This window comes from Thalassophryne amazonica, chromosome 5 (genome assembly GCF_902500255.1).
Source record: "Thalassophryne amazonica chromosome 5, fThaAma1.1, whole genome shotgun sequence".
In the NCBI taxonomy this organism is placed as follows: domain Eukaryota; kingdom Metazoa; phylum Chordata; class Actinopteri; order Batrachoidiformes; family Batrachoididae; genus Thalassophryne; species Thalassophryne amazonica.
Window position 1 is genome coordinate 82381206 of NC_047107.1, and position 8706 is coordinate 82389911.

Here is an 8706-nt window from a genome sequence, read left to right on the forward strand (position 1 = left end):
AAATTTAAAACTCAAAATATTAAAAAAAATATGAAACTGAATAACATAGTTCTTAGTATACATACAGGTGTGCATGTTTGTGGATCTAAACTGTTATATTATTTGGGCATGACGAACGTATGGGAAATATGAATGCACACAAGTTGCCCATGATACATGTGTGTGGGGGAAAAAAAAATTAATATATCATCAAGTTTAATCGAATATAGGTAAATGTGCGTGCGTGCATGCATGCATGGGCTGGGTGCCCATGGGTGCATGTATGTGGGTTAAAAGTGTTATACTGTCAAATCTCATTGAATCTAGTGTGTGTATTGGTGTATGCAAGGGTATTTGTGTATAGAGGTAGTGTATTTATGTAAATACGTTGATATATATAATGCAAGGTGTGTGTTTATATAGGTATATATGATCTCAAAATTTTTTTATTTATTCTTGTCTGCGTAGTCAAAAATAAAATGTGAAAGGGGGTAGAAAATATAAGTTTTACTTCATTCTACTCCCTTTGAGTAATGTACGGATTTTCAAAGATGAATGTGCGCAATGTAGAAATTTTTTTAACTTGCTCAATAAAATATTCATCATCATCATGTAATATTTACAATATCAATAAGTAAAGTATGACCACTGTTCATCTTCAATGTGTTTGTATTTGTGTTGTCATGTACCATGCAGTAATTATTATTATTATTTTGTAAATGTAAGAAATAAATCTTTGTGGCTTAATGGTTACTTACTATAATGAAAAACTTAATAGGAATGTTTTGACATTTCAACTTGATTTTCTGCCATCTCATTGAAGGTGAAGGGTGCATTGGGGTGTCTAATATGTTTGCACCTCAGTGTATATCAAAGCCACACTGAGCAAAGTGTACGTTGTATCATGATGCAATTTATCTTCATATTTAATGGCAAGCAGTGAACTTAATTAGTAAATTTTGGATCCACAGGCTCGCTGTAAATTCTAGATTTTACACTTTGTTCATGTCTGAATTATTCAAATAAAACACAGTGTGCTTATTGTTATCCAAGTAAAACTTTAAACACGTTGGATTCTATTTAAATTTTACCACCTAATAGGTGCACACAGGAGATGTAAATACATTATGGATATGGATCCACAATGTATTTACATTATTAATGAATACTTTTTACTCTATAAATGACTGTAATAAATGATGACTCAATAAGTGCTGTGAGCTGAACAAGATTCTGAAATGAAATTAAAAAGGCAGAGCACAAGCAAAAGGCCACACAGAGGATGAAAAGTCTCATTTCATTTCTACCAAGTCTTCGGTTGGAAACGTGCTATAGAAGTGCATTCTTTGTAATATTATAGTACGGTTTTGACACCCCTGATTTTTAAGTACAGAAATTAAATACATTCAGAAATAAATGCAAATGAACCAACTGAACAATATTGAATAAAATGTTCAAAGTTAAACAATAAAATACTTTCATGCAGTTAAGCAAATCATATATATACATCCTGAGGCCCGTTGGTGTTGGTGCTTATCTCCGGATTATGTAGCTGAAAGCAGATGAGAGTCTACGATTCCCCTGGAAGGGACTGCAGTCCAACACAGGCTACTTCCAAGCTAACACTCAAAAAAATATTTTCTTGGATTTAACATAAAAAGTTATGTCAGTTAAGCAGTTCCATGAAACTGTGTTACATAGCTTCTTAGATACTGTATCATTTAATATTGATTCAATGAAATAAGATAAATCAAATAAGAGTAAACTGAGTATATTCAAAATAACTTTGTTAGTTCCTTTTTATTTAGTATTCTTATGTTGAATCAACTAATGCTGTGTGTTCACCCTAATGAACAATGATGTCTTCAATCAAAGACAAGAAGCACACTACCAATTTAGTTCACGTTCAAGTAACACAGTTGTGTGGAACAACACTTGACATAACGTTCTTGTGTAAGTTCCCACTAAGCACAGCATGTTTACGTAAATCCAACTAAATAAACTGCTAAAAGAAACGTACGCCATTTTCAAAACAAATTTAGCAGTATTTGAACCATTCTCAGTCCCATCCTAAACCATCACAGAGGTAACAGTTCAGGGACAAGCAAGTCACATAAATCACAATCAACTTGACAGAACATAAGCCTTTTTTAGCAGGTGTGTTCTTTTGCTTTATTTACAACTGTCTACACATATTACACAAATTATACCAACATGGTGTTTCATTGCTGTACATACGATTGCACGAGTCGTTAAAAGAAGGGCTCCAGAGTATATTTTACAGTTTCCCGCTGATGAAGAGCAGTGCGAAAAGTGACAGTTTTAAAGTTCTCTGTCCCGTCTTTATGCAGTTTTTCTGGATTATGCTTATTCTGGATTAATTTATCCCTCAACAACGTCTTCAAACCTCCAAACCTAAGGTAAAGTGTATAATTTACTCCATGAACTGCAGGTCATTTGAGCATCTGTAGTTTTTTGACCCTGTGTGAAGTTGGTCATATTTGTGGATTTTTGTGCCAGATCCATGATTTAAGAGCTGAAATCTGTAACTTTCAAATGGGTGTGATACATATATCATGTTTCAGTAGGCCACTGAAGTTTTTTTTAGGGAAAGATGTATTGTCTAAACAGACAAAAATTACATTTTTTATCCAAAAATCCCTTCGGGGGGGGGGGGGGGGGGGAATTGCGGCCCTTTTTAGGGTAGGGGTTAAAGGGGCCAAAACAGTGGCATAGTCAAAATGTGGATTTTGACCTTTGAATATCTTTGTGCGCCCTCAGTAAGTCTCATTGATCTTATGGTATATAAATGTATGGATGGAGTTCTCCCATTTAGCATTATATTTTTCAAGGCTAACTGAGGGTGCCGCTTGTAGGTGGTGCTTCAATCACAACTTTCGGCATTTTGGACTACATTTGGGACACTCCCAGGGCCTGCGCCCTGAATAAGCCTTGCTCATTTCTGCATATTTGGACACACTGGGACAAGTTCTTTATAAATTTGCATAAATGGCGGTGGCTTAGTTAGGGCGCTTTTGCATAGGTGGCGCTCTTATGTTAAGAACGCTCCCTATGAATTTCAGTGAAACGTGTTTTATTATGTTCCTTTATATCTCTGCTATTCAGGATAAAGATATCAGGAAGGCTTTTTGCCTTCTGATGAAATTCAAAAGTGTACAGTGTATCTGGGAAGTATTTTAGCACTTCACGTTTTCCACATTTTATGTTGCAGCCTTATTCCAAAATGGATGAAATTCTTTTTTTTTCTCCTTAAGCAGCCTTATTCCAAAATTGATTAAATTATTTTTTTCCCCTTAAAATTCTACACATAATACCCATAATGACAATGTGAAAAATATTTTTGAGATTCCAGGATCCCTCCCGGAGAATTCGCTTGACGACGGAGACAACGCGATCAACGGCGTTTGACACTTTTTAATCGCCGTTTCATCCTGCCCGTCCCTGTAGTGCTGCAGTTTACACCACCGTAATTGGTGGCCGGCGTTGTATCCCTAATCAACGGCGTGTAAAATGGCGACAGAGCCCACATCGGCGTCCTCAAAGGCATTTTAACCGGCGACAGAGGAAGATAAAACGGCGGCGCTAGTGGACATTACGCCGTTCTAAACGCCACCTCCCGGTCAACGGTGTTTCAAACGCCCGATAGGCGGCGGTCAGTATAAAAACGCTAGTGCGCTGCGTGCAGGCCTCTCACTCACGGCCAGCTCCAGATATTTTTGCAGAGAAGCTCCAGTATGCCTCCTAAAAGAAAACTGGCAGCGGCAAGGACTTACCAAGAGGACTGGTTCAGAAGCAGAGGGTAGCCCTGTGGTGGAGGGGGAAAGAAAGGAGAAGAAATGGCTGAGAGATGAGCTCCCTCCCCCTGAAGTGACAGAGGCTTCAGCCTATTATACTCTGGGGGTGGTGCCTATATGTAAAAGTTCCTGGAGTAACGCAGGATTTGCCTGGATAAATCCAGCGGTACACAGGGCATTATTGGCGGCAGCAGAACACCGCCGTTCTCACGCGCATCTTAACCTGCGATTGTAAAGGATAGAACTGGGTATTAACCCCCGTTGCCTGACGTGTGCCGGATGCTACGGCGTCAAAACGCCGCTTTATTCAGCGGATTTAGCGTTTTATCTGCGTATTTGTGGCTAGTACGGCGCTCAAAACGCTGGTGAAATGCTCCGCCCCTTTCCACCACGAAAACAGCCGGAACTACCGCGAACTTCGGTCTACGTATTACCCGCCGACAAAACTGTCTATGTGTAACCTGGGCTTTAGTATTCACAGCCTTTGCCATAAAGCTCAAAATTGAGCTCGACTGCATTCTGTTTCCACTGATCATCCTTGAGATGTTTCTACAGCTGAATTGGAGTCACCCTCAGGTAAAATCAGTTGATTGGACATGATTTGGAAAGACACACACCTGTCTCCATATAAGGTCCTACAGTTGACAGTACATGTCAAAGCACAAAGTCAAAGGAATTGTTGTGTGGGCCGCTGAAGAGGAGGTACTGCTGGCCCACCACCACCAGAGGGCACCCTGCCTGGAGTGCGGGCTCCAGGCACCAGAGGGCGCTGCCGCCTCACAGGAGCAGCCGGGGTGACAGCTGACACTCATCACCTGTGACAGCTGTCACCACTCATCTGATCTGCATCAGTATATCAGCAAGACGTCATCTCCACCTCTTTGCCGAGATATCGTTCTACCTGAAAGGTAATATCCTCAGCCTGACTGCTTAATAGAAAGCCTTTTTTTGTGATTTTTGTGAGTGATAACAGACTTTTTCTCCAACGAGAGGTGGAGGTAGCTTTCCTACCGTTCGGATTCCTGGGTGCAAACGCGCCCTCCTTTAATTGTTCTTTGTTCCTCGCCAGCAGTACCAGGTCCGACACGCGGAGGCAGTGGCCACCTGGGAGTTCGGGACTTGGCGGCTCCAGTATTCCCGGGGTCTGGTGGCGGAGGAAACCGTGTGGTTCCGGTTCTACTTTGGAGAGGCGTCTCCTATCTTCGAGCCTGCCCACACGACACCTTTGTGAATTGACTTTTGTCCATTATTGTAATCTGTTGTATTTGTTGTGCACATTCACAACAGTAAAGTGTTGTTATTTGACCTTTTCCATTGTTCGTTCATTTGCGCCCCCTGTTGTGGGTCCGTGTACTTACACTTTCCCAACAGGATATCTCGGCCAACGTCATGGATCCCGAGGGGCGTCAACCGGCTGTTGAACGGCCAATGGAAGAACAGGGCGCACAGGCGCCCGCAGGAGGAATGATCGGTGAGTTGCAGCGGATCCTCACCGTTTTCACGGCTCGGTTGGATTTAATGACTGAGCAGAACGTCCTCCTTAACCGCAGGGTGGAGGCTCTCGCCGCGCAGGTGGAGGCGCGCCCTCAGGGCGCTGCTGCGGCTCTCCCTCCTGTCGACCCTGTGCGTAACAGTGACGTTCCACTGGTCGTTCAACGACCCCTCCCACCTTCCCCGGAAGCATACATAAGCCCTCCAGAGCCGTACGGAGGTTGTGTGGAGACGTGCGCGGACTTCCTTATGCAGTGTTCGCTCGTCTTCGCACAACGTCCCGTCATGTACGCGACTGATTCTAGCAAGATAGCTTATGTAATTAATCTGCTTCGCGGCAAGGCACGCGCTTGGGCTACAGCGCTTTGGGAGCAAAATTCACGGCTCCTTCTGACATATGATGGGTTTGTGAGGGAGTTCAGAACAGTGTTCGATCACCCAAATAGAGGAGAGACCGCTTCAGCCGTGCTGCTGTCAATGAGACAGGGGCGCCGGAGCGCAGCTGCTTATGCAGTCGACTTCCGCATCGCGGCTGCGAGGTCCGGCTGGAATAACACTGCCCTCCGCGCCGCCTTCGTAAACGGACTGTCGTTGGTCCTGAAGGAGCTCCTGGTGGCTAAGGACGAACCGCGGGATTTAGACGGGCTTATTGATCTCGTTATACGATTAGACAATCGGTTAGAGGAACGCCGTCGGGAGCGAGGCGAAGGACGTGACCGGATACGCGCCGCCCCTCTCCCTTCCGGGTTCGAAAAGGAGCCGCCCTCCCCACGCTCCACAGCCGCAGCGCTTTGTGGGGCAACAGCTCCCCCTGTTGACGTTGTTAGGGAGACGCACAGGGCCAAAATGGGGAGGCTGATCCGTGGAGAGTGTTTTCTCTGCAGCTCAACAGAGCACACACAGAGAGACTGCCCCAAACGGCCAAAACGTCAACACTCGCCCTTAGAGACTGGGCTAAGGGGGGGTCAAGACATTCAAGTGAGACACACACAAATTGCCACACGACTCCCAGTCACAATCCTGAGCGGGGATTTAACCCTTCAAGCCCGAGCACTGGTGGACACGGGGTCAGAAGGGAATCTGCTAGACAGCAGATGGGCAAAGGAGGTAGGGCTCCCTCTGGTGGCGCCATTGCAGGTGCGGGCACTAGATGGCACCCTCCTCCCTTTACTCACACACAAGACACCACCAGTAACTCTGGTGGTGTCTGGAAACCACCGGGAGGAGATTGAGTTTTTTGTAACTCCTGCCACCTCCCGCGTGATTTTGGGCATCCCATGGATGTTAAAGCACAATCCCCGGATCGATTGGCCGTCTGGGGTGGTGGTTCAGTGGAGCGAAACCTGCCATCGGGTGTGTTTAGGATCCTCGGTTCCTCCCGGTTCCCAGGCTAAGGAGGAGGTCAAAGTCCCACCCAATCTGACGGCAGTGCCGGTTGAGTACCACGATCTTGCTGACGTCTTCAGCAAGGATCTGGCACTCACCCTTCCCCCGCACCGTCCGTACGATTGTGCCATTGATTTGGTTCCAGGCGCTGAGTTCCCGTCCAGCAGGCTGTACAACCTCTCACGACCTGAGCGCGAATCAATGGAGACCTACATCCGGGACTCATTAGCTGCCGGGCTGATCCGGAACTCCACCTCCACGATGGGGGCAGGTTTCTTTTTTGTGGGCAAGAAAGATGGCGGACTTCGTCCATGTATTGATTACAGGGGGCTGAATGAGATTACGGTTCGCAACCGATACCCGTTGCCATTATTAGATTCCGTGTTCACCCCCCTGCATGGAGCCAAAATCTTTACTAAACTGGATCTTAGAAATGCGTATCACCTGGTTCGGATCCGGAAGGGAGACGAATGGAAGACGGCATTCAACACCCCATTAGGTCACTTTGAGTACCTGGTCATGCCGTTCGGCCTCACCAACGCCCCCGCGACGTTCCAAGCATTAGTTAATGATGTCTTGCGGGATTTCCTGCACCGATTCGTCTTCGTATATCTAGACGATATACTCATCTTTTCTCCGGATCCTGAGACTCATGTCCGGCATGTACGTCAGGTCCTGCAGCGATTGTTGGAGAACCGGCTGTTTGTGAAGGGCGAGAAGTGTGAGTTCCACCGCACCTCTTTGTCCTTCCTGGGGTTTATCATCTCCCCCAACTCCGTCGCTCCTGATCCAGCCAAGGTTGCGGCGGTGAGAGACTGGCCCCAACCCACTAGCCGTAGGAAGCTGCAACAGTTCCTCGGCTTTGCTAATTTCTACAGGAGGTTCATTAAGGGCTACAGTCAGGTAGTTAGCCCCCTGACAGCCCTGACCTCACCAAAAGTTCCCTTCACCTGGTCGGATCGTTGCGATGCCGCGTTCAAGGAGTTGAAACGGCGCTTCTCGTCTGCACCCGTTCTGGTGCAGCCCGATCCTAGTCGCCAGTTAGTGGTTGAAGTGGACGCCTCGGACTCAGGGATAGGAGCTGTGCTTTCCCAGAGCGGGAAGACCGATAAGGTCCTTCACCCGTGTGCCTATTTTTCCCGCAGGTTGACCCCGGCCGAACGGAACTATGACGTCGGCAATCGAGAACTCCTTGCGGTGAAAGAGGCTCTTGAAGAGTGGAGACATCTGTTGGAGGGAACGTCCGTGCCATTCACGGTTTTCACTGACCACCGGAACCTGGAGTATATCAGGACCGCCAAGCGGCTGAATCCCAGGCAAGCCCGCTGGTCACTGTTCTTCGGCCGTTTTGACTTCCGGATCACCTACCGTCCCGGGACCAAGAACCAGAGATCGGACGCCTTGTCCCGGGTACATGAAGATGAAGTCAAAACGGAGTTGTCGGATCCACCGGAACCCATCATCCCGGAGTCCACTATCGTGGCCACCCTCACCTGGGACGTAGAGAGAACCGTCCGGGAGGCCCTGGCACGAAGCCCGGACCCCGGAACTGGGCCGAAGAACAGACTTTACGTCCCACCAGAAGCTAGGGCTGCAGTCTTGGACTTCTGTCACGGCTCTAAGCTCTCCTGTCATCCAGGGGTGCGAAGAACCGTGGCAGTTGTCCGGCAGCGCTTCTGGTGGGCGTCCCTAGAGGCCGACGTCCGGGATTATATCCAGGCCTGCACCACCTGCGCCAGGGGCAAGGCTGACCATCGTAGGGCTTCGGGTCTGCTCCAGCCGCTGCCCGTGCCCCATCGCCCCTGGTCTCACATCGGCCTGGATTTTGTCACGGGTCTCCCGCCGTCCCAGGGCAACACCACCATCTTCACGATAGTGGACCGATTCTCCAAGGCGGCCCACTTCGTGGCCCTCCCGAAGCTCCCGACGGCCCAGGAGACAGCGGACCTCCTGGTTCACCACGTCGTCCGGCTGCATGGGATCCCAACAGACATTGTCTCAGATCGCGGTCCCCAGTTCTCCTCGCACGTCTGGA